We start from the raw sequence: 25985 nt of genomic DNA, 5'->3' as shown, positions 1-25985 counted from the left end.
AACAGTAGGCTATTAGTAGTTAAGTTTTGGGGGAGTCAAAAGCTATACGTGGACTTTTGAATGCAGGGCAGGCATGGTGCACCTAACCCCCACATTGTTCAATGGCCAGCTGCATATATGTGCATGTGTGTATAAACATGTATACATCTAGACACATATATACATACACACATATCTTGAATATGTATATACTCAGCGACTTCCTTTTGTACTTAAAATCCAAACTACTTTTCTTGGCTGTAAAGGTTCTACATGAGCTGACGCTGCTTATATTTCCAAATTCAGGTGGAATTTACCAGGCACGCTGGTCTGTCTCCAGTTCTTCAGGCGTGCAGAGCCCTTTCTCACCTGAGAGCAATCTGTTTCCTTTCCCGGGAGTGCTTGGTACTTGCTCTCTCCCTAGCTGGCTCGGACTAAACTCTGCCCTCTGCAGAAGCCTTCCCTGACTACTCGTCTGGGTAGGTACCACCTGCCATTCCCGAAATCAGCCCCTTGTTTGTTTCCTTCACAGCAACTATCATTTTGAATTATTTATTTATGTATTACTGCTTGGTCTGTGAACCCCGACAAAGTGTAAGCCATTGTGAAAGTGGCATCGTGGCCATTTCACTCATCTGCATATCCTCTGCTTCCGGCACAGTGCGTGCCTTGTCATGGGTTCTTAATAATAAATATTTGTTGAAAGCATTAGTTCATCTCATATTTCTCAATTTCCATCTCTGCTTATTCTGTCTTTCTTTTTCTTTTGTTTCTGTGTAATAGAGGCTGTATCTTTTTATATCCTACAGAAGATGCCAAATTTCTTGAATCTGCTGGATTCTGCTGTAAATTATTTTTAGAGGTATGATTCTTCTAAATTACCAAGATGAAATCTCTTTCCCATTTTCTGTAGCTTTTAAAAATTACCTCCCCTGTAGGGTCTCTTCCCCCTTGTTCATTCCTCCTTAACTGAAGTGACATCTGCAGCGAGCTAGTATCTGTTCAGAGCCGGGAAGAGCTGATAGTCATGGTCCTGTCCGCACACGTGGAATCCGTCCTCAGTGCAATAGCTGGGGGTAGCTGAGCAAGGCAAGTCCCCAGGCCTGGTCCTGAGTTGGGACAGACACTTGTCTACAGAAGCTCTGTTTTGCCAAACTTCTAACTTCTTCTATCTCATCTAATTGGTTCTGTGACACTGTATTCTGAGTCCAAGGAGGGCATGAAAAATTTGAGTTTCTAGTATACTGCTATACAGGTTTCTTTCATACTCTTCTCTTATTGAGAACTATACTTGTGGGTACTGTTTTCCCCAAAATGTGATGAGCTACTTGCAGTTCCTTCTACTTTCTGCACAGGTGTTTTTTTACTTGTTTTTATTTTTTAAGTTCTTATCTCTGAATGAATACAGATTAAAAGGGGAATGGGATGAGGGGTGGACACCACAAAGAGAAACTACACAGCACAGAGTAACTCCCATGTGATTTTCTGGTTGTTCCAGAGTTCAGGGTTGTGAGGAATGTCTTCCAGCCTTTTCAAAGTGGCCTCAGTTTCCTGAGGTGCAGCCTGGATGTGCCACGAGAAGAGGCCTGTTAGCAGGTTCTCCTTGCACCCGGCTCCACCTGCCCATGTGGCTCACGGAGCACCTTTCCGTATTTTCTATGCGGTTACTCGTCAAGCCTAGTTTGGGTGATGATATGAGTTTTTGGTTGTGTCGTTTTCTGGAGGATGAGAAAGGTTGCATTTTAGGGTTGCCAATCAGATCTCTTTAAAAACCAAAAATTTATTATTTTTTATGTTAGACAGTGAGATCATTTTCCTCAAAGTAGCATAAACAATGACCGTTAAATATAGACTTTCTTTCTTAATCAGTTGTATGTGTAGGAACTAGCACTAAAGGAAATGAGAAGAGGGGTTTTATATTTACATAGATGGTTGAGACTGTTCAAAGTATTTTGTCCTCTTAGCTACATTAAACTCTCCTATCTGACTCTGGCTTTCTGTCCTGATTAAGCTGGGAACAATGGCTATTGCCCATTTCTCTTTAAATCCAATCCCCTATTTCTTTTTTATTTTCAACTATACGTGGAACAGATATGGGCTAGGGAAACATAAAATTAAATACTTTTAATAGGCCAATAAGAAGGTTATTCTGTGTTTTCCAGGGTTTTCAAGGATTACTATGAGTAAGCCAGAACCAGAGGAGTTACAAAGCATGGACGTAACACTCACCAACAGAGGGAATTTTAACTATATATTTTAAAATATTAATATGTAAAATATGTATTTAATATATTATTACACATATAGATATAATATAGAATATATTTAATAGGTATTTTATATAAAATTGAAGTTACAAAGCATGTATTTATCACCCAACAACAGAATTTTATAAGTATAATATGTACAATTACATATATAAAATAAACATATTTTATATATTTGTAAATATGCATTAATACAATTATATTAATATATAAATATATATTAAATGTATTTTATATTAGATTTATATAGTATGTATTAAATATATTTAAAATTCTCTCTGTTGCTGAGATAAATGCATGTTTTGTAACTCGTGTGTATGTACACACATACATGTGTTTCATCATCGTACTGTATTTACTTTTAAGACAATAATCTAGGGACCCAAACCGGAAGCTTTGGTTTATGGTGGCACTACAAACTGCGGACTGTACGTTGACACAAAATCTGGATGGGAGCCAGTGGATCTGGTGAGCAAATCTTGCAATCATCCTTGGGTATTTTACAGCCCAGGCCGGTGCAGTCCCAGGTTTGAGACCGCATTTTGGAAATAGCGCTCCCCCTGGTGGCCAATCCCGTGCTGACGTCTGCGATTGAGTTACAAAGTCTCTTCCGGTTTCCTGAGCGCATCTCCCAAGTTGCCTTCTTTCTGCTGTTACTCTGCAGCCCTGTGCTCGCTTTCAGCCTCCGCTCACCCCCTCGGTCGGAACCCTGCTCCCTACGCTGAGGGTCAGTGATCAGATAAAAGGGCGAAGGGGCGGGGCTCACTTTCGCAGCAGGTGGTGGTTATTACAGGGCTGGAGGCCAGGGCGGGAAGGTCACTGGATGACCTCCTAGGCCCTGGCTGTATCAGGAGCTGGTACAGTTCTCTCCCCTCTGCCGCGCAGTCTGTATTTATGGAGCCAAAGGCCTCAAGGACGACCACTCTCGAGGGCCCCTTCCAGTTCTGAGACCCCCGAGTTCTATGGAGCGTTTGGTGGGGTGGGAGACTTCAGACCTTGGCATCTGCCGTTTGTCCTGGGATCCTCATGCGACATGCCTGGCTTGCTGTGAGGTCATGTTGCTGGTGGCTTGCTGTGAGGTCATGTTGCTGGTGGCTTGCTGTGAGGTCATGTTGCTGGCTTGCAAGCCTCGGGAGAGGAAAATGCAAGCGCGAGCCTTTGGACAAGGCCAGCCTCACTTGGGCGCCATGTCTTGTACACAGGGGCTGGTGGGATGGCAGCTTTTACTGGTGGAAGGGTTCTTGGAAGAGCTCCCCAAGGAAAACATAATCCTTAACATATGACCAGCACAATGAGGAGCTGCCTTCTAAATCTATCAAATTAACAAAGATTTTAAAAAAATTATGCTCAATGCATGTGAGGGTTTGGTGAGATGGGCAAGCTGGTGGGTGGTAAACAAGTTGATTTTTGTGTGGGCAATTTGGAAATATCAAGAACTTTGAAAATGATTGCTACCCTTTTCCTGGAATTTCAATGGTAGATGCAGAAATGTGGGCCAAGATGACTACACACAGATTCACTCAAGCTTCTGTTCTGTTGGAGAAAAACTGGAAACAACCGAAATGTTTACCTTTAGGGAAAAGGCTTAATATGGTGGTAACCAAGTGTTACTTTGTTGCTTGGTGTGCAGCCTTTCTTCAAGTGGAATATTACATGAAAGTCTAATGTACAATTGGACCGATCGAAGCGGGGCAGGGGGCGCTGTTGCATCCCACCTGGACCGCAGGACCCAGTCAGTCACTAGTGTCCCCTGTGACGGCTCGTGGGGCACTTCAGTGGCACACGTGCTCCATGGCATAGCAGCAGAGCCACCCTCTCTGTCAATTGTGACATATTGGTATCCACCCTCCCCTCTCACGGGTGGAATTACGGACAATTCTCTCCCTAATTCTTTTTACTTTTCTGAACTTGCCAAATGTTTCATTATTAATAATTTTTATGGCCACTAAAATATTTATCTTAAGATATTAAAGATAATGTCACGTTATTATTTTAGAATTAGATGTATAAGTGTCCTGGGGACCACAACACTTGTGTCAGCCCGGCCAACATATTCTTCCCTCTTGGCAGATCTTCAGGCTTATGTGGAAAACCTTATAAAACAGAAAAGCAAGACGAAGAACATCAAAACCACTGATAATCCAACCACCTAGAGAAAACTACTGTTAGGATTTTTATTTTTTTTAAAATTCTTTGGTCACCATTCATTTTAGTAATAGAAAATAAACCCTTATTCCAGTCTCAAAGTTGTTATACTTGAAGATACTAATGAAAAATGAATTTAAAATAATCATTTAATGTTGCTTTAACTAAGACAATGAAATGTGGCTTTAAAAAAAGTATTCACCACCATTATTCATAGGTCTCTCAGAATTTGTTCTTAAAGCTTCCAGAACTTTCCTGTCTGTCAAGTACAGGAATTGGTGAGCTACATGAGAAGGCCTCTCTGGGACAGCCAATGGGGAGTTAAGCAAACATCATGAAAGGAGTTGATGTACATTCATCATGGTAACTTAGACTACACAACGATCCCCTCCCCTCAGTGTAGCTCGGGAGAAACATGCTTCTAGGCACTGAGGCATGAGGAGTCAGACTGTTGTTTGCTTTTAGAATTGGTCATTCCAACGAACAGTCAATCTCTGGCACAGATGCTGTTGGTCCTTAAAGTCCTGTGATTTTAGGGAATCCTGTAAATAGTTTGGATTTAGTTCAATTCAAAAATTAAGCAGGTTTAGTAGGGTTCACTACTTTGGCAGAATAAAGGTCTGCTGGTTTAGTATCCTTATAAAATACATATATGTGTAGGTAAATCATAGTCTTAACGTATGCATAGAACACCGCATTATTGAAACCAATATCTATTTTAAAAAATGCCTATAATTAGAAGCAGCTGATGAAACTAACTCCAAAGTTATGACAAGGGAGACTCACTCTCACTTGAAGCTGTGTTGCTTAGATAACTTTAAAAAAGTCTGTGCCCTAAAGCCATTCGAGGAGAGGTAAGGAGGCCCCTCTCCTCATTTTTTACTTGAGGATGCCAGTTGGGGCTGGGCCAGAAATTAGCACTTCTAAATATTTTAGAAACATCCAAAGAAGTGTTAAAAAGTATTTTGTGCAAAAGAATGTCTGTCTTTCTGCATCAGTGAGCAGTAATGGTCATCCGAATTTCCTAATAACACAAAGTCAAGTCCATCCACTTTTGATGAGATGTCAAAGGAATGGGAGGGGGACCTTATGTCAACCCTTAGTGGGAGCTCCTGCTGGCTTTTGCCTCTTTGCTGTTCACCAGTGTGAGAAAAGGGGACTTCGTAGGGAGGATTGTGTTTGATGGCCAGGACCTCTTTGGGGCATTCTTCCTAAGTGGAATACACAACAGATAAAGGAGTAGGGGAGGTAATACGGGGAAGCTACTTTTTCCAGCTCAGAAGGAGTTGACGAAGCCCATATAGATGCATTCATGAAGCCCAGGGGATCCTCTAGCTGTGGATCTTGGCAATGTGATCATCCAGAATCGACACTGTGGACGGGGGCAGCATTTTCCTGCATAGCTCCAGAAACTCTGGACAGGGATTACAGGATCCGATGGCCCGTAGATAAAATGAATGGGACTAGTTACAGAGGCAAGGGCTCCCATCCAGCTCTTCCAAACTTCTTCCTCTGACTGATGTACTGTAAGACCGTTGGTGACTAAGTTCCCGTCATTGTTCTGCGTCCCTGCCCACGTGTCTCACAGCTCGCTCTGGGAGGCTGGAGTGTAGGGCCCAGAGACTGGCACGGGACCTCGAGAGAATACAAAGAAGTTCACCTGCCGCGATGATGGGTGACAGCAGCCTCCACCTTTGAGTAGCTTGTGGAGCAGGAGAGGGCGGCGAGTCTCTGGAAAAATACCTCCATTTGACAGACAGAGACTCTTTATGCTAAGTCGACTAGATCGATTCTGCTTGTACCTACAGAGCAGCTCCTGAGCAACCGTCTCCGTAATCGTGAGACAGAAGGTTGATCCTGCGGTCCTGGAGGCCCAGATGCTGCAAGAGCGCGGCCACGACGCTGGCTTGCTCACATAGTGACCACATCATAGCGATGTGGTCTCGGTTTGTCACTGAAGCCAAAGCCTAAGAAATCAAGGGCAATCACTCGATGAAACCTCAAGGTCAGACCTTCTCAAACTCGTACCGATCATAGCTGGATGTTGGAAAGCCGTGTAAAAACACAACTGTCTCCGGGCTTCCAACCACACCTTCAGAGTCTTGGTCGAAGATGCGCAGTCCCTTGTTTAAGTGAAAAGTTTGCCGGAAGACTTCCATGGGGGAAGGGCAGGGGAAAGCTGAGGGGGTGGGATGTGCAGGTAACAGCCAACGGCCCCACCTGGACCCACCACTCCCGCACCCTGAGGAGGCGATCTCGGTGCACTGTGGCCGTGTTATCCCAATGCCACCCGCCTCAGTGTCGCAGAGCACGGGGTGCCCGACAGCTGGGGACAGCCCGCAGCCCACGCAGGGCGGCGGCTGCCGGCAGCGAGCGGCCACTGGGGCGTGCACTGCGCCACTCTGCTCGCCAGGTGGGGCTGCCGGGGCTGCGCGGGGACGTGCTGGTGGCCGCTGCCCTGGTAGTATTTTTAGTGTGTTTCCGTCCAGCTTTATTTTCTGTGTTGTGTTTGTATATATAATATATGTATTACTAAATATATGTAATAAGTATATCATACATATAACACATATTACTTGTTATAGTATAAAAACCAGGTTGCATCCCATTTATTTTTGTAAATGTTATATTGTATGTTCCCTAGATAGGACGTTTTGAAAACATGATGTTTAATGGCTTCTCAATATTGAATTCTATTGACAAACATAATTTTATAACCAATACTTTTGCTGTAATAGATAACACTGATGCAAATATATCTGTACATAAATCTTTTCTATATACGCACTTTGTTTTGTTTAAAGTCACAGTTTCCAAGACCCTATCGACTATGTTAACTCAAGACTTACTGTACTTAAGAAACGTCCTCCCCACAATAAGAGACCAAGAGACATTTACTCCTGCAGTCATTTCATTGATTAGAAGTGTGTGTAAAATGTGGCTTGTTCATTAGAGAATAAGTCCAATTATAAACAAACCAAATGAATTTACATTGAAATGTTTTTCGTTTGTTTCAAGTTGACATAGAATCTGTTGAATGTTAAGTAGTCTTCTTGCTTTTATCAGCTTGTTATAGTCCATTGATACTACATTGTTAATTAAAGAAAGTTACTGGTTTTGTTTTCTGTTACAAGCAAAGACTGAAAACATTCCATTTAGGAAAGAGAATTAAGGCAAAAACAACCAAAAAAACAACTCCCCACCAAAGCTCACTAATTGCAGTCTTTTGCTTCATAAAATTTTGCGTAATCCATTTTGTTTGCTGAACACGCCTCAGAATCTTGCCTCTCCTGTTACTTCATATTCCTGAGCACAGACTTGAGCAAACGGAAGCTCTGTGCAGCTGCAGATTGCACTCCTTCCTTTCCCGTACCACGGTGTATTTCCTTCTTGCTAGAGCATTTCCCCTCGCCAACCAGTTTTACAACTTGCATGACAATTACATTTGAGCACTCAGAAATTAGATGCTGTGGACACAAAAATCTACATATTCATAGCTTTCAGACAGCTACCTACTTGGAACTTCTCCAAAACAGGCATCCCGTGGGCCTAGCACAGTGTCTGACACAAAAGGACACACACAATAAAAAATTGTGGCATTAAAAACCATCTAGGAATGTAAAGGCAGCTAACACTGTGGAAATAGTTTGTGCTGAACATTATTCATCTTCCCCAAATAATTCTAAGATAATTGGAAAAAATAGCTTGGAGAAAATTCAGCTTTTTGTCTGGAATTTTGGAGAGTTTTTTTTTTTTTTTTTTAACCTGAAGTTTTCATATCTCTTGTTTGCCCTAATCATGAACAGAAAATTGCAAAGCAGAACAAAGACCCAATTCTTGCTGTTCCAGTGGGGCTTCTGTGTGAATTTCAGCTGCAGTTCTGTTGGTTATCCTGACTGAGGCCACTACTTTTAAACACTAGTAAATTTAATCAGTATAAAAGTAAATTGATTTTTTAATTTATTTTATTTTATTTATTTATTTTTTTTTGAGACAGAGTCTTGCTTTGTTGCCCAGGCTAGAGTGAGTGCCATGGCGTCAGCCTAGCTCACAGCAACCTCAAACTCCTGGGCTTAAGCAATCCTACTGCCTCAGCCTCCTGAGTAGCTGGGACTACAGGCATGCACCATCATGCCCGGCAATTTTTTCTATATATATATTTTAGTTGGCCAGATAATTTCTTTCTATTTTTAGTAGAGACAGGGTCTCACTCTTGCTAAGGCTGGTCTTGAACTCCTGATCTCGAGTGATCCACCCGCCTCGGCCTCCCAGAGTGCTAGGATTACAGGCGTGATCCACCGCGCCTGGCCTAAATTGATTAGTTTGTTTATTTACTTATTTATCTAAAACTTTCCCTGTTTTTTTTTTTTTTATTTTTATAGATTTAGAGGGTACAAGTGCAGTTTTGATACATGGATATATTGCATTGTGAAGTCTGGGCTTTTAGTGTAACCATCACCCAAATAGTATACATTATATCCATTAAGTAATTTCTCATCCATCACCGCCTCCCACGCTTCTACTCTTCCAGGTCTCCAGTGTCTACTATTCTAAACTCTCTATTTCCATATGTACTTATACATGAGAACATGGAGTATTTGGCTTTCTGTGTTTGAGTCATTTTACTTAAGATAATGGCCTCCAGTTCCATCTATGTTGCTGTAAAAGACATGATTTCATTCTTTTTTATGGCAGTGTAGTATTCCATGTTATCTATCACATTTTCTATATTGAGTCATCCATTGATGGACACTTAGGTTGATTCTATATCCTTGCCATTGTGAATGGTCCTGCAGGTGCAGGTGTCTTTTGCTATGATGACTCTTTTCCTTTGGGTGGGTCCCCAGTTGTGGGACTGCTGGATCGAATGGTAGTTCTATGTCTACTTCTTTGAGAAATCTCCATTCTATAACAGTACATTTAAACAATATAAATAGCCTACAAGGATTCTGTTATGTATGTTGCCTCATTTAATTCTGAATTAATTAAACTTGACTAATACTTAACACAGAATCTTGTGCCTTAAGTATCAGTGTCCTTGTTATTTCCATTTTATAGCCAAGATTTCGACACGGAGATTTAGAGAGAATGAATACTTACTCACTCGAATGTCAGAGCTAGAAGTCAAACCCTAATCTTCTGATTATTTCCCCTGCACCATGAAGTCTCTAAAAATGTGAAATAAACTTGGTTTTATAAGTAGAATCGGATTCTTCCCAGCTACAGGGAAGTTGAATAAACTTCTCCCTGGCTGTGAGAAGGACAGAAGCTGCAGCATGTAGAAAACTGCATGAGCCCACGTGGCTCCCAGAGGTGGGCTCTCCTAAGCTGTCCTTCCGAGTCCTTCAGTGTCCCTGTCTGCTCACAGTGAGGAGCGGTTTAAAAGTGGGAGTACAGTTGCACAGCTCCCAGGTCACAGGATGCCAAGCTCCCCGCCCCCCAGCCCTTTCCTCGCCACCTTCCCACTCGTCTGGTTCGTTAGGAATATAATGTCACAGTCACCAACACTGCAGCTGTGGACAGAGGATTAGAGCTTTTCTAAAAGGGGCCAGAGTTAGGATACTTGCAGCAGTGAGGCTGGCCTGTCTCAATGGCAGCGAGCAATGAGTTGACTGTTAAATTTTTTAGACTTTCATTGGAGTCAGTTATTAAATATAGCCATTATTAAACAATGCTCTAATTCCTACAACCGTATGAAGAGAGTTAGCAGTATTGCAGTGAGTAGCACTGAAAGAAGTTTCTGTTTAATCAATATAATTTTCACAAGGATGAGAAATGGTATAGCGGTAGATCACGTATCAGATTTAGTAACAATAAACTCATTAGGAAAAGAGCAGATTGGAATGCATCATCATTTGACAAATCGTGGTTGAATGACAACCACAGGTTGACTAAGGATACATGACTTTAGCAAAAATCAACCAAAAAATTCTCACAGAATTTGATGCTGTGAGAATCAACTAGTTATATGAAATTTACATTAAAGAATAGCATATGTTTCATTATTAATTATAAATTGTGTATTCCACATCCTTTCTATTAAATATGTGTGTATTATCTGAGTCCATTCAGGCTATTACAAAATGCCACAAACTGCGTGGCTTATACACGACAGAAATGGATTGCTCACAGTGCTGGAGTCTGGGAGGCCCAGGATCAAGGCACCCGCAGATTTCATGTCTGGCGAGGGCCTGTTTCCTGGCTCGTAGGCGGCACTTTCTCACTGTGTCCTCGCATGGCAGAAGGGGCGAGGGAGTCTCGAGGACATGGTGTATAAGGCACTGATCCCGTTCATGAGAGCTTTGCCCTCGTGACCTAATCACCTCCCAAAGGCCTCAGCTCCTAATACCATCACCTTGGAGGTTAGGATTTCAACATGTGAATTTTGGGGACATAAACAAGATTCAGCCCACTGACTGAATGTTTATGTCAGAGAGAGAGAAAGAGAGAAAGGGGGTGTGATTAATACAGTTGCTGGAACTCCAGGTAAAATCAGGACTCTCCCACTCAACCCGAAAACTTGTGGTCCCCACACAACTCCGAGAGGCTAGTCAAGCACGGCCTCCCTCTGGGTTAGCCCATTTCCGTGGCATCTCCCTCCTTCCCCCGGAGACACTCACAGTCCCTCCTACAAGGCTTTTCCTCTTGGAGTATGTTTGCCACAGACAATCACAGGCGCATTAAGTTACCCCCAAAGGACGTGCTTGATCCTTTTCCTAGGCCCTGCATGTCAGATCCATTTCTGTCACCTATTAGCTCTGACGCTATAGAAGAGTCTCTTAGAGTCTGTGAATCCTAATTTTCTTACCGCACAATGGGACTAATAGCACCTCCCACACAGGTTGTAAGGATTGGAAACAGTGCATATGAAGTGCTTCTATATGCTTGGCACAGAACAGATGCTCAATGGATGGCATTGTTTTTGCTGTCATTGTTACTGCGGCTACTACTTTGCTTCACACTCCCTGCCTCAGACTCCGTGTTTCGGACACATTCCTGTTACTTGGGACCCTGGACTGTGGTGGGTCTGACCCTTTAACCCACTCTATAAACCGATGGTTGCTACTACACCCCTTCCCTTCTCATGCCCAGTCCTGGCTCGTGGGGTGGTGGCCCCAGTGAGGGATGACCAGTGGTCACTCTGCTCATTTTCCGAGAGGGACCTGATACTTAGGAATGGGCCTCTGGGAACAGCTCCAGACCCTCAGACCTGTCCCCTGCCCTAGCTAAGCAATCCAGGAATGGGCGCGACACCAGAGTCAGCCTGATCAGACCACTTCAGCCCTGGTCCAGTGGTCGGCACAGAGGACCTGTGAGAATCCCACCCTGGAATGAAGCAAAGGAGTGGGTCCCTCTGACCGAGAGCTGGAGGCTCAGGAGGTGATGGAGACGTGTTGGTTACCTAGAGGAGCCAGTGTGAGTGTGAAGCCAATGCCAGAGGGAATTAGACTCAAGAGACGGTGGGAGAGTTTTGCTGGGACAGTTGTTCTGAGGGCCAATTGCATTCTGACCCTCTCTAGGGGTACACTGAGCACTCCGCTCCACTCTTCTCAAAGAGCAACTTCACAACTCCGGCTTTCTTTCTTTCATTTTTTTGTTTTGTTTTGTTTTGTTTTAGAGACAAGGTCTCTCCATGTTGCCCAGGCTGGACTCGAACTCCTGGGCTCAAGGGATCCTCTTGTCTCAGCCTCTGGAGTAGCTGGGACTACCGGCACGTGCCACCGCGCCCAGCTCTCTGGCTTTCTTCCCTGAGTCTCCAATAAATAGGAGGCTTTGGGCCTGCAAAATGCGATACTGTATTTCATTAACCCTCAAAGACTTCTAATTACTACTCCTGTGCTTATTAAGGGTTTCTTAAGAGTTGTATATTTCCAGAATAGTCACAATACCTTTTATTCCCCAAGAGGACTCCTTTGCATATGTGCAGCATGGGAAGGACACGTGAGGCCATAGCGGGGGATCCCACACGGTGTTTTCGTGGGGAGTCACTGCCATTTGCTCTTGACTTTTGCCTAAGTTAATTCAAGTCAGCTTTCTTTCACCTGTTTCACCTAACAACTTAAAACATTCCCGATTAGCACTCCCAGATTCCCCAGTTCTGGGAAGGGGGAATCAGACACTCTCTGCCCCTGCTCTAGGGAGAATAGGCTCCTATTTAGGGTCAGGCTAACTCTTAATGGTGTATGTCAAATGCTTAAAAGAAGCACATGGCTTGACCCAAATAAAAGGAATGAGATACCAGTGCCCAAGCCCCAAGGAATCTGAGTCTAGAAGACTCCTGTGCTCCAGGTGGATCAGAAGTGACTTCTGTGACCCTCCTGCCTGACTGCTGGACCTGAGCTCCTCGGAGTCCACGTAACCCACAGACTGAACACGCTGCTCTGCTCTGAAGGAGACACACAGCATCTGATTTGGGGAACCTGTGCCTCTGCACACGCCCCCCCCCCCCCCAAGTCCATGGCCGGCGATGCCAGTCAGTCTCAACCCTCTACCGTGGAGCCCGAGTGTGGCCGCAGAATGCGCCTCGTCACGTGGCCGTGGGCATTCCTTTTCCTGCTGCACTTGATCTTTCTTGGAGATGGCACCGAGTTTGTCTTCAGTATTGAGTGGGCCTCCGTGTCGGAAGACCACAGCCGATACAATGGCTATTTTGGATCGGGCTCTTTGTGAGTTCTTTGCATATGGATATTCTATAACCCACAAAGCCACGCTAGCTTCTGCAAGTCGAAGGTTAATACCCAGGGAAGGTGAAAATCTACTTTAAAATTGCTAGTGAAAGGTGGGTCTCATAGTAGGAAAGATAGAATTGGGCTAATGTAGCAGCCTGGTTTCCACAGAAACGAGATGCAGTTGAATCAAATGCACGACTAAACTTTTCCACTCTGTTTTTCAGCCTGGAATGAGGCTGGAAGAGGGTATGTGCTGACCATGCAGGCAAGTGAGAATTTTGACAGCAAAGCTCACCTAAAGCAAATGGCAGTGATTCCCCACAGGAAAAAAAAAAAAAAAGATTGCGTAGGGGCCCGAGCTATAGCCTCACGGGCCCTACCTGCGCTGCCCTTATGCAAAGGAGTCCTGCTTGGGGAATAAAAGTTGTTGTAACTCATTCTGCAAACACACTGCCCTTAAGAAACCCTTCATAAGCGCAGGGGTAGTAATTTGGAGTCTGTGGGGTTTAATGAAACAGCACCACGCTTTGCGGGCCCAAAGCCTCCCATTTATTGGGGACGGTGAAGAAAGCCAGAGGTGCTGCGTGGCTCCCGTGGGAAGGGTCGACTTCCAGCCTGCTGTGGAGCTGCAGCCCCTGAATCAGGGCCTTTGTCGTCGTCTGTGGCCTGCCAGGGGCGCCGGCCCTTCTGCTCACACTAATGCTGGGCAGTGCTGTGTGAATTCGGAAGTCCGTGGCGCTGCCCTCTGGGTGGAGCAGGAGGGTGGAGCTGGGCCCGGAGGGAGGGCGGAGGGCGCTTTGGAACAATTACTGTCTCCTCCTTCTCCGCCCGGCAGTGAGGACTGGGCTTCCAAACAGCGACAGGGCTAGAAGAGCTTTCTGCTAGAAGCACTGGGTCTTGGTTTATTTATTTGTTTTAAATGTATCACTTATTTAATTAGGTTGTTTGCATGAAATTTAGAGCCCCAATTCATGAGGATAAATTCCACGTGTGAGCGAGAACACCGCATGCAGGTAGCCTGAGATCCAAGGAACAACTTTGACTCGTGGCAAACTTTGTGAGTCCACCACTTGCTGAGCAAGCTCGCGCTGCTTCGTAAGCCTGCGTTTCTCTCTCCGTGTTGAAGATGTCACCTTCCTGGTGTCTGGGCTTATGCAGCTTCTTCTTGAAGTAAGGGTCAGTGAGTCATGTGGGGATTGTCACACCAGTGATATCGACTTTGGCAGGGGTGGCAATGACAAATTTCTGGTGTGTCCTATGCAGAGGAACTCGATGGAGGCCCAGAGGCCAGTCACTGCTCAGCTGCTTCCAGAGAACCACCCTCTCGGCTCTGTGGCGCCCAGAGAGGATGGTCCGACGGTCTGGGAGTGACGTTGGTTTGAGGTTTTCTCACGTGGGGACTGAAGGGTTTCTTGCTGGGGTGCAACAGCTTTCAAGGCACATCTTCAGTAGGAGCGTACGTAGGCACTTTGTGACATTTAACCACCCAGGCACCATCGTTCTTGTCATCACCAGCTGGTTTGGTGACAGTAGCAAGAACCTTCTCTTTTTTTCTTTTCAATCCTGGATTTGGCGGCTGAGTCCTGCCTCTTGTCCACAGGCCTTCCAGGTTGGGAATATCCGCCAGTTCCCCTGACAGGACGGGGTTTCGGCTGCAGGGGGCTTCTTCTTTTTAGGCTTCTTGGCTTTGAAGTTACTCTTCTCAACTTTGCTGCTCCAGGTTTCTTTCCTTAGCTTCTAGCTTCTCGGCTTTTCCACCTACCATCTTGCAGGACGGAAGAGGTGGGTTTTGTTTTGATGCAACCAATCCTGGAACAGATGCAGAGGCAAAAGTATCCCTGTTGCTTTATCAACTGCATGAAAAGCTTGGAACACATGGATTCCTAGACCGTGTAGCACCGGAGGAGACCAGCTTACTGCAGAGAAGGAAGGTGTTTAGCAGCTGAAATGCTCCATGCCTAGCTGGTCCTAGGAGCACAGCAGGGCCAGCCGCTGTCAATACGGGGAGGAGCGCTGAGGAGCCACACCACCCAGTCCACGCTCTGAGAGGGCCATCTCGGGCAGGCTTACTGGCAGGTCACTCCTGGTTAGTAAGAGTGAATTCAAGGTCTGTCGGTGTTTCAGATTTCCTCCAGGACCGCAATTAGGGCACGGTTTCTTCTTGCTGCTGTAACAAATTACTACAAACTGAAAACAACACAAATTTATTATCTTACAGTTCTGAACGTCACAGATCTGAAATGGGTCTCCCGGGGCTGAAGTCCAAGTGTTAGAGGGCCTGTGGCCTCTTCTGCATTAAGGACCCTTGTGATTTCACAGGGTGCCCCCCAACAATCCAGGGTACCCTCTGTACCCACTTTAGCTCCATCTGCATCCTTAACCCTGCTTTGCCAAGGAACCCGCCTTGTGCACAGGCTCCAGGGATGGGACATGGACATCTCTGAGGGGCTGCCCTTCCGCCTACCACGGGGCACCTCCAGTTTGTCAGGACCAGTCCCTACAGCACACCTTTGGCTTTTATGGTCTTGACTGCTGGAGACTCAGAGATTCTCGGTTTCAACTATGTGGGAGTGAAGGTGGAGGTCCAAGACTTATCATCGTTTGTCATTCCACTTCTTTACTGCTGTGCCAAAGCCAATAGCTTTCGGGAGAGTGAGCCCAGCGGACCCCCCAGTGGTGGTATCTCAGCACCGCTTTGTTGATCTCATGTCATGATACTCAGATTAGTTCTCACAATAGCTGAAATTGATGCAATCATTCCTGGACTGATCATGGGGAAAATTATAAAATTGCATGCTACAATGATATTTCCAAATTCAAGGACTATTTCTATATTGCCCACAAAAACGTAAAGGTTTTATGTCGTTAGTGACTCAGTTCCTTGCACGCTTGAGTCTTTTAAAAAAAATCTTTGGCCACTAGAGGGAGACAACTCTTTGAAGAACTGAGGCCATTTTGCATGTTTGTGGGTATAAATAGATGGAACCGCTGCTAATGTTTAAAAATGGTATCAAGGGCTAATGTAACAGGTCAACAGTGAAGGGGACAATTTCTCCCATCGACCTCGGGGAACAACTTTCTCCAGCATCTCCCTGACTTACTCTTCCTCAGAGCAAGGTCTTTTCCACCCAGCCATTTGGTGCTGTTACATTCAAAAAGATCTCTGTCTTTGAAGCCTACTTTGGGGAAAGAAAGATCAATACATTGCCAGAACTGATTCCATACAAAAACACAGAATCCCAAAGATTCTAAGTCCATAGTGGCTTCACGTAGGGTCTAAAACAGGGGCCATCGCTCACCCAGACAAGTACTGTCACAGCCATGTGCCATCTGGCTAATAGCTGCTCTGAAATGGGAACAAGGGTGCATTTTCTCTGTTAGAGAGTTCTGGTTCCCTGACACAAGATTTGCTCCCGATATCTTGTAGTTTAAGATATGAAACTTCTGCAGTACAGAGTTTGCTTCCCATGAGGAAAAATGTCTCGTAAGGTAATCATGTGAGCCCAGCTGGGGCTCTATGGAGAAAAATCAGCCACAGTTGCCAAGTAGCCAACTTAGGGATACAGCCAGGGTCCGTACGGATCAAGTGCAATGACGTTAGCTTAATGCTACGTATGGTAGATCTTATACTCGTGAAGGATTTTTAGATAACAGCACCTGCCTTCTTTCCCCTCCCTCTCTTACTTTTGCACAGAGATTCAGATCCATCCTGGAATCGTTGCCACAAAAGCCACTGTTGCTATGGGGATGTGCCATTTGCTGATGTGTTCTGAAGAGGTAAAAAGGCCTCAAACTACGACTGTGAATTAATGATGCGTCTTGGAGAAACCAGTGCTGATTTGTTTTTTTTTTTTTTTTTTATAAACACCTTAGTAATAGAACACAGGACAGACAAATGTAAAAGTAAGTGGGGATCAAAAAAATGTATATTCTTTTAAAATATAGATAGATATGCAAAAATAGTGCCTGTGTACTAGACACATCTCTTTGCCGTATCAAGAGATTCCAATATAGAATGGCTTTTATCAAATTGTTTACCTTTCTTTCTCTCATGTAAAGTTTCAAAGGTAGGGGAGTGGTTTGGGAATGGCAGGACGGCCTTGCCCCACAAGAACATTCAGGAATCCAGGCTGGCGGGACGCTCTGAGGTACAGCTTCCATCTCTGAATCGGAGGCAGCTGTTCTGCTGTTCCATTTCCCGTTCCACAGAAAGGAGGAAAGAGAAAATGCAATGAAAACAGTTTTGTCTTTAAGGGGAAGTAACTTCCCTCCTCTCCCAAATCTAGTCACATGGCCTCTCTTGCCTGCAAGAGAAACTGGGAAATAGGGTCTCCAGCTAAAAGCAATATGCCCAGAAAATGTGTGGTGCATAAAGATTATTTTGTTATGCAGATAAAAAGTCTCTTAGGTAATAAAGGTTGTCTGGAGCAGCCCTCTTCCCGACACAGATACTTTTACTAATGTAGATTTCATTTATGGATGTAAATTTATTTTACCAAAGGATAGCATTTCAGAGCTATTCTTGTGTCTGTAGTTTCTTTAAATAATCAGCTAGAAATATGCCAAAGAAATATATTTTGGGGTGTCATATTCTGGTCTTCTACACTCATATTTTGGAGTGGTGTGTCCTAAACCCTAACAATAGTAAGGACAACATACTAGTACTCAACAATACCATCAAAATCAGTTGAATATATCTATAGACTACTTCATTCAACAGCAGCAGAATGCACATTCTTCTCAAGATTACATGGAACATTCAACAAGATAAATCACATTCTGTGCCATAAAACACACCTTAACAAATTTAAACAAATAGAAATTATACAATGTCTGCTTTCAGACCACAGTGGAATTTAACTAAAAATTAGTAACAGTAAGGTAACTGGAAAATCCCCAAATATGTAGAGCTTAAACAATACACTTATAAATAACATGAGTCAAAGGAGAAATCTCAAGAGAAATCTAAAACTTAATGAAAATGAGAACACAACTTGTCAAAATTTGTGGGATGCAGGAGAAACAGCTTTTAGAGGGAAATTTATAGCATTAAATGCATATATTAGAAAAGAAGAAAGATCTAAAATCAATCATCTAAATTTCCACCTTAGGAAACTAGAAAAAAGGAGCAAATTAAATTCAAAGTACGTAGAAGAAAGGAAATAATAACAATTAGAGAAGAAATCAATGAAATTGAGAATAAGAAATGTATAACTGAGAAAATTACTGAAAAAAAAACTATTTGAAAATATTAATAAAATCGATCAGTCTCTAGCCAGGCTAATTGTAAAAAGAAGAGAAAGGACACAAATTATTGCTATCAGAAATGAAATAAGGGGCCTCACTGTAGATTGTATGGACATAAATAAATATCACAAGAATGGAAAAGAAACACCACATGTACTCACTATTAAATTGGTACTAATCAATCACCACCTATGTGCACATATGGAAATAACATTCATCAGAAATCAAGCAGGTGGTGGTGGGGAGTAGGGGACAGATAAATTTACACCTAACAGGTACAGTACACACTAGCTCGGATATGGGCACACTTATAACTTTGACTCAAATGGTACAAAAGCAATTTATGTAACTAAAATATTTGTACCCTTGTAATATTCTGAAATTAAAAAAAAGATAATAAAGAAATGCTATGAAGATTGCCTACAAATTTGATAACCTAGATGAAATCGACCAATTCTTTGAAAGACACTGTGTGCCTTACACAAGAAGAAACTTACACAAGAAGAAATAGACAATCTGAGTAAGCTTATATCTATTCAAGAAATTGAATAAATAATTAATAACCTTCTAAAACAGAGAGCACCAGGCCCAGATCAGTTCATTGGTGAATTCTACCTAACATTTAAGAAATAAATTATACCAGTTCTCTGCAATCTCTTTCCATAGGATAGAAGCCAAGCGATTACTTCCCAACTCATCCTATGAGGCTGCGGCTACTATAGTACCAAAACCAGACAAAGGCATTATAAGGAAAGAAACCTGACAGACCAATATCACTCATAAACATAGATGCAAAAACACTTAACAAAATATTAGCAAATCAAATCCAACAATGTACATCATGACCAATGAGATTTATCCCAGGAATGCAAAACTGGTTCAACTTTTGAAAATCAATTAATGTAATCCATTACATCAACAGGCTAAAGAAGAAAAATTGCTTGGTCATATTAATAGATACAGAAGAAGCATTTGACAAAATACAACACCCATTCATGATAAAAACTCTCAGTAAACTAGGAATAGAGTAGAATTTTCTCAAACTGATAAATAATATCTACATAAAATCTACAGCTAAGATCATACTGATTGGTGACAAACTTAGAGCTTTTCCACTAAGATCAGGAGCAAGGCAAGGATGTCTCTCTCAGCACTCCTTTTCAACATCATACTGGAAGTCCTAGCTGATGAAATAAGATAAGAAAAGTAAATAAAAGGCATACAGATTGGGAAGGAAGAATGAAACTGCCTTTGTTCAAAGATGACATGCTCATCTATGTAGAAAATCCAAAAAAAAATCAACAACAACAAAAAACTTCTGGAACTATTAAGCAATTATAGCAAGGTTGGGGGAGATACAAGGTTTACGTACAAAAGCCAATTGCTTTCCTATATACCAGCAAGGGGCAAGTGGAATTTCAAATTGAAAACACAATGCCATTTACATTAGCGCCCCCAAAATGAATTATTTGGGCTTAAATCTAACAAAATATGTATAAGATCTACATGAGGGAAACTGTAAACCTCTGATGAATGAAATCAAAGAAGTACTAAATAAATGCTATAGGTGTTTATTTTTTTGTCATATACACTATATGCACCCTGTTACCTTTCTCAGATCAGAAAAACACCTGGATTCCAAAACATAGCTGGTCCTAAGGGTTTCAAGTAAAGGATTATGGACCTGAACCATTAGAAGCAACTACTAAACATATTACAGGCAAAGAAACAATGGTGAGTGGGAGGAGAGGCAGAATAAACAAAGTTGAAATTTGAAAAAGCATTAATATGAGAGACATTATCTACTGTGGACTCTGCCATTGTTTACCTTCATGTTCCCTCAGACAAGTTCCTTCGCTATTTGACCTCAGCTTTTTCTTCTCCAAAATGAAGAGATTATCTCTACAATTTCTTCCTTGTTCACAGTGACATAATTCTGTGCTCCAAGTTCCTTTTGTCAAAGCAGTTCTTCCCAACCAGCAGCAACCAACATGTGGCAATTCTGTGTCAGGGCCTTTTCCGCTTACATGCTTTTACATTTTCCCTTCCTATTTTACATTTCAAACGTAAACTCCAACATATTCCTCCGACTAACCATATTTTCCAGTTTTCTTGAAAAAACTCCGAGGAGTTTCTATCGATTTTAAATGAGTTTTTACATTTCAACTCTTTTATAATTATTAAATAATCCATCTTACTTCCCTTTGCATACATGATGATGTCTCTTTATCCAGCAAAGACATAAAGAAAGAACATTAGGTCATTTGTACAAGAGAATTTGAGCCAGAACTCAGAATTGCTCATTCTTGACGGCTGTGCTGAGATCACTTCCCTAGTTCTATTTTGAAGATAAAGTTCCTTTGTTACCTTGGATCATGGTTTGAATTAGGTTAACTTCCCTCGTTTTTCTGATTTATATGATGAGGTGATTGCTTAAAGATGGCAATTCTCCTCCAGTCCTGATCTTGACAAATAGTATCCCTCCGTCACCCAAGGCAGAATCTTGGGAGTCATCCAAGACCCTTCCCTCTCCCTTACCACCCACATGTTCAATTAATCACCAAGGCCTGCTGATTTTTTAAAAAGTTATAATATATTTCTGGCTTACAGAAAATCAGAGAACATAATATAAACAAAATCCATGAACCAACCGTCAGGTTTGTGAAATTATAACATTTTTCATATATATATTAATAAGTAGAACACTATAGACAAAGTTGAAGCCCCCAATCTTGATTTTGGTATTTATAATTTCCACGGTGTTTGTACTAGTATTATAGAAAGCATTGCACTGCATGTTTATATATGAATATTTTATAGTGTGTGTATCCATCTGCAACTTGTTTATCTCACTTAGCATCGTTCTTGAGATTATCCAAGAACTAGACACTTAATTGTAGTTTGTTCTTTTGAACAGATATATAGTGTTCCATTATATAAATATTGATGTCATTTATTGATACTCTTCTTAATTATCATTTAGATTGTTTCTAATTTTTTGCTACTACAAACACTGCTGCAACATATATCCACGTACCTGACTCCTTGTTCAAGCAAATATAGCAGAGCTTCTCCAGGGCGCAGTGCACTGTGGTACACTGGAGTCCTGTAAACCGGTACAGGTGTGCCAAGATTTTTATCTCCTCTACTGATAGGGCAGGTGGGTGGGACCCCAGAGGCCAGGAACATCAGGGTTCTGGGCTTGAGCTGCTTTCTCTACCCAGCCAGGGACAGTGTCTACTACTTATACCATGCCTACTGTGGTGCCAGACACCATATGGAAAGGGGCTTGCTTTACATAAACTAACTCATTCAATATTCATGCTAAACCTATGGGAAAGGTACTACTATCACCTCCATTTTACAGACAAGGAAGCTGAAGCAGAGAAAGAAGTTGAGTATTTTGACCAGAGTAAACTAGTTAAGTGTCAGAAGCAGTGACTAATTTCTCTGTGAAGAGTGAGTGAAAACTGTAGGGCTTCTCTAGGTAAGTGCCCAGGAGTGGAATTGCTAGATCCAGGGGTAAGTGTACATTCCACTCTGCTAAACAATGCCACGTTGCTCTTCAAAAGGATGATACTAATTTACGCTCCCACCAGCCTCTTCTCATGCCAATCTGATGGATGAGATAATGGTATGTCTTTGTTGTTTGCATTTGATTTTCCTTGATTTACTGTGAGGTTGAATATATTTTCATAAGTTTTTTGACTGTTCATGTTTTCTTACTCTGTCACTTAACTGTTCATATCTTTCACCCTTTCTCTTACTTTTTGCCTTACTGATTTCTGGAAGTTTATTATGTATTCTGGATACGAATTCTTTGTGAGATAATTATATATATTTGCATATATCTCCTCCCAATGGTCAAGAAAAACTGATATACTGAACTATATAGTTCAACGAATATATGAGACACCATTTTAATTTTAAATTTACTTTTTTTAAATAAGAAGGACTGTCTATAAGCCATCTTCTATTTTTTGAGAAAATCTACGTCTTTTTAAACTGGCTGAGTAACTTAGAACGACATCGGTGCCAGACATCAGACAAGGTTGATGATTCATCTTCTCAAGGTGGGTGAGTATGACCAACCTCCTAGGAAAAGCATAGCTTGTATCTTCAAGTGAACAACTTTCCACAGCACTCGTGGTTTCCTTTAACAGACTTTTTGGGGTCACAGGGTTATAGGCTATTATCACTGGAACAGCTAAAACAAATATTTTGATATTACAGAAAATCTTTTTGCCTATTTCAGAAAGGAGACTTAGAAATTTTGCTATGACAAGATGCAGAGTAAGTGTTGATTGAATTCTTATGGTGGTAGGATGTGTATATTTGAAACAATCTTCTCTCCTAGCTTCTAAACAAAGAGCAATTGTTACTCCATTACTTTAGAGTCTTAAAAGCACTTATATCTTCTCAAGGTTCCTGTTACTGATGACCAGGCTTCTGGTTTCAATTTAATTTTTTTTAACTTTTTATTTTGAAAATATTTTAGACTTACTGAAAATTTGCAAAAGTAACACAGAGTGTTCCCATAAACCCTTCACCCCAATTCCCCTAATGTTAACATCGTATGTAACCATAGTACAGCTATCAAAACTAAGAAATTAACGTTGGTACAATACTATTAGCCAAACTACAGACTTTTCACTTGGATTTGCCAATTTTTCCTTAATGCCTCTTTCTGTTCCAGGGTCCTCCATGGGATTTAGTTGTCACATCTCTGCAATTGCCTCTGGTTTCTTGGTCTTCCCTTGTTTTTCATTACCTTGACAATCTTAAGGAGCGCTTGCCACGCACACCCCCAATCTAGGCGCATCTGATGTTTTCCCAGGAGTAGATAGGGGTTATGAATTTTTGGAAACAACACCGCAGAATGAGGTGCCCCTCTCATCTCACTCTATGAGGAGGAACGTGACATCCACATGACATCACAGGTGACACTAACCTTCATACCTGGGTAATGTCATGTTTGCCGGGTTTTTCCATGGCAAAGCTGCTATTTTTCCCTTTCCCTACACCACACTTTGGAAATGAGACTCTAGGACTAGCCCACCTCCATGGAGAGAAGGCGGGGATGAGACATCTCTTCCTGGAATAAGGAGTATCTACAGATGTTGTTCAGAATTCTTTTGTAAGGAAGATTTGTCACTGTCTCTTGTGGATATATTTATTTATTCAATTATTTACTTATACCAGTACAGACTTGTATATCGATTTTATACTTTGGCATATAGTCCAACGCTACATTATTTATATTGTGGTTCAAATTGTTTTTGCTTCGGTTATTGGGAGCTCTTTTAGGTTGGCTCCTGCGTCCCTTGGACAATGCCCCAATCCTTGGTTTTTTGAACACTTCCTTACCTTCTGGTTCTTCCAATAATTTTAGCATCCACTGGTAGATGTTGCCTGCAACGGTTATTTCTGTAGAGCTCTAATGGTGATTTTTCTACTTTTCCCTCTCAGTTTAATCAAGATAAGCTAAAGATATTTTTTTTTCTTTTACACAGGCTTTGATTCTTCTTCATCATTTCAAAAATTGAATGTATTCCCCCCAAATTTAGGACTATAAGCGAGACCTGGGTGTGAATTTCAGTTCCGGTGCTCCAGGCTGTTTGTTATCAGGGTTGACCTTGATTCCCTTTGTGACACAGGGGTGTAAACACCCACCTAAAAGTGCAAACTGTGAAACTGTTTCAATACTCACAACACTTCGGACACCAAATGGGGGGGTGGTTATTCCCCTGCCTCCCACCCCCAACAAGCAATTCTCCAGTACTCTTTGGATACACACTGGGTGTCCTACAATTTAATTCCGTTTGACACTAACTACCTGGAGTGAGTGTGGACCTCACAGGGAAAGGGCTCAGTCTCATAGGACTGCCCCACACTGATCTAAAGCCCAGATACTCTTGTACTGATGGCTAACTGGCTATAAATGAGGGGTTTTCATGACCCCCTCCTCAGGTTCAATAATTTGCTATAATGGCTCCCAGAACTCAGAAACACTTCACTTGCTATTATTGGTTTATTCTAAAGGATCCAGTTCAGGGACAGCCAAACGGAAGAGATGTAGGGCAAGGAATGGGGGAGGGGTGCAGAGTTGCCATGCCCACTTTGTGGGCGCCACCTCCCTGCACCTCCAAGTGTTTACCAGCCCCAAAGCTCTCTGAACTCCCTTGTTTAGGGTTTTCATGGAGTTTCCATTGCATAGGTATGATTGATTAAATCATTGGCCATTGGTGATTGACTCAATCTCCAGCCCTTGTCCCCTACCTGGAGGTCAGGGGGTGGGGATGGAAGTTCCAGCCCTCTCATCACTGGTTCGTTCCTCTGGCAACCAGCCCCCAACCTCCCAGAGTCACTCATTAGTATAAAGTCAGACAGGGTGGAAAGGCACTTGCTGGAGCAACAAGAGAAGCTCCTCTCACTCTGTTAGATCCCGTTCCCCTTGGCCCCAGGAACAGAGAGGCAGAGTCATTGAGGCTGCAAAAAGGCAAAGGAGCTTATTGGTTAGTTCGAGCTAGGGTCCAAATTCCAGAGCACCAACGCAGTGGCCTCTCCACGAACTAGGACCCCGCCCTGGGGTAAAGGTTAAGCTTTTATACTTTTCTGTATGCTAGTTTTCACACGACACGTTAGTCTGCACACGACACACTAGTCTGCACACGACACACTAGTCTGCACTTCATCCCCCTTCAGTTTATTTGTTCTTTTTTAGAAGTGGCTGATCGAGTTGGCTCCTGGTTTGTTGACTCTAAGCTTTGGGCTTTTCGCGCTGGCGCCAGTTGTAGTTAACGTCATTTAGGGGAAGAGGAGGGTCTCCGACAGGGGAGGGGGGCTGTTGTTACATACCTTCTAGTTTTTGGTTACAAGCGATACTGGGAACACACGCCCTACACAAGCCGTTCTTGCGCTGATCATGTCTTGCCCTTCTTATCTACTTAGTTGGTTGGAGGGCCCCTGGACTCTCCAGCCCTTTATCAGGAAGTAACTTGTGGTTACCTCCCCGGGGCTTTGTTTTCCTTTACTTTAGTGAAGCCTGGCATGGCTCCACTTACGCTAAGCACCAAGCCAGCAAGCCATATATACAGAAGCAGAACTAGGCTGTTAGCTTCTCACATCCAGGAAGCCTACCCTATCATGGAGTTACCCTTGCTGTTATACCTGTTTTTCATTCTGATTAACTATATTTATCAAACAACTAAAAGCAAGCATAGTCACAGAAGCGAATAGCATCAATTAGAATCAAAGAGAGCATACATTTTCCTACTATCAATTCCTGTTCTTCAACTCCGATTACTCAGGAAAGTCCAAGGGTTTCAGGAGCTCTGTTCCAGAAACTGGGGACAAAATCTTGCACTGTCCTACTCTGTCCTGCCTAGGAAGCAAATCATACCTTTGGCATATCCACGCTGTGTATGCACTGGCCTGTTAGTCACCTAGTAGCCTCTTTGTTGTCAGATTGAAAAGCATAACATACATAGGGTTTGATACCATCTGTGGTTTTAGGCATCCACTGGGAGTCTTGGACTATATCCGCCAAAGATAATAATAATATAACAACTATGGTATTGTTATTCTTGCTTCCACCAGCACTGTTATACCTCCATACTCCAGAGCCTGCTTTCTCAAATGCAAATCTGATGATGACACGATTGTGTTCAGACTTACC

General features: G+C 42.7%; 1 pseudogene; it reads right to left on the bottom strand.

Annotated features, from left to right (window-relative positions):
* Positions 1–5667: 5667 nt before the first annotated feature.
* On the bottom strand, positions 5668–12342 carry LOC138398760 (mesoderm-specific transcript homolog protein-like; annotated as a pseudogene).
* Positions 12343–25985: the final 13643 nt, after the last annotated feature.

The sequence above is a fragment of the Eulemur rufifrons genome, chromosome 18 (genome assembly GCF_041146395.1).
Source record: "Eulemur rufifrons isolate Redbay chromosome 18, OSU_ERuf_1, whole genome shotgun sequence".
Taxonomy (NCBI): domain Eukaryota; kingdom Metazoa; phylum Chordata; class Mammalia; order Primates; family Lemuridae; genus Eulemur; species Eulemur rufifrons.
The sequence above is the reverse complement of the archived record's forward strand: the minus strand, read 5'-3'. Positions and strand labels throughout refer to the sequence as shown.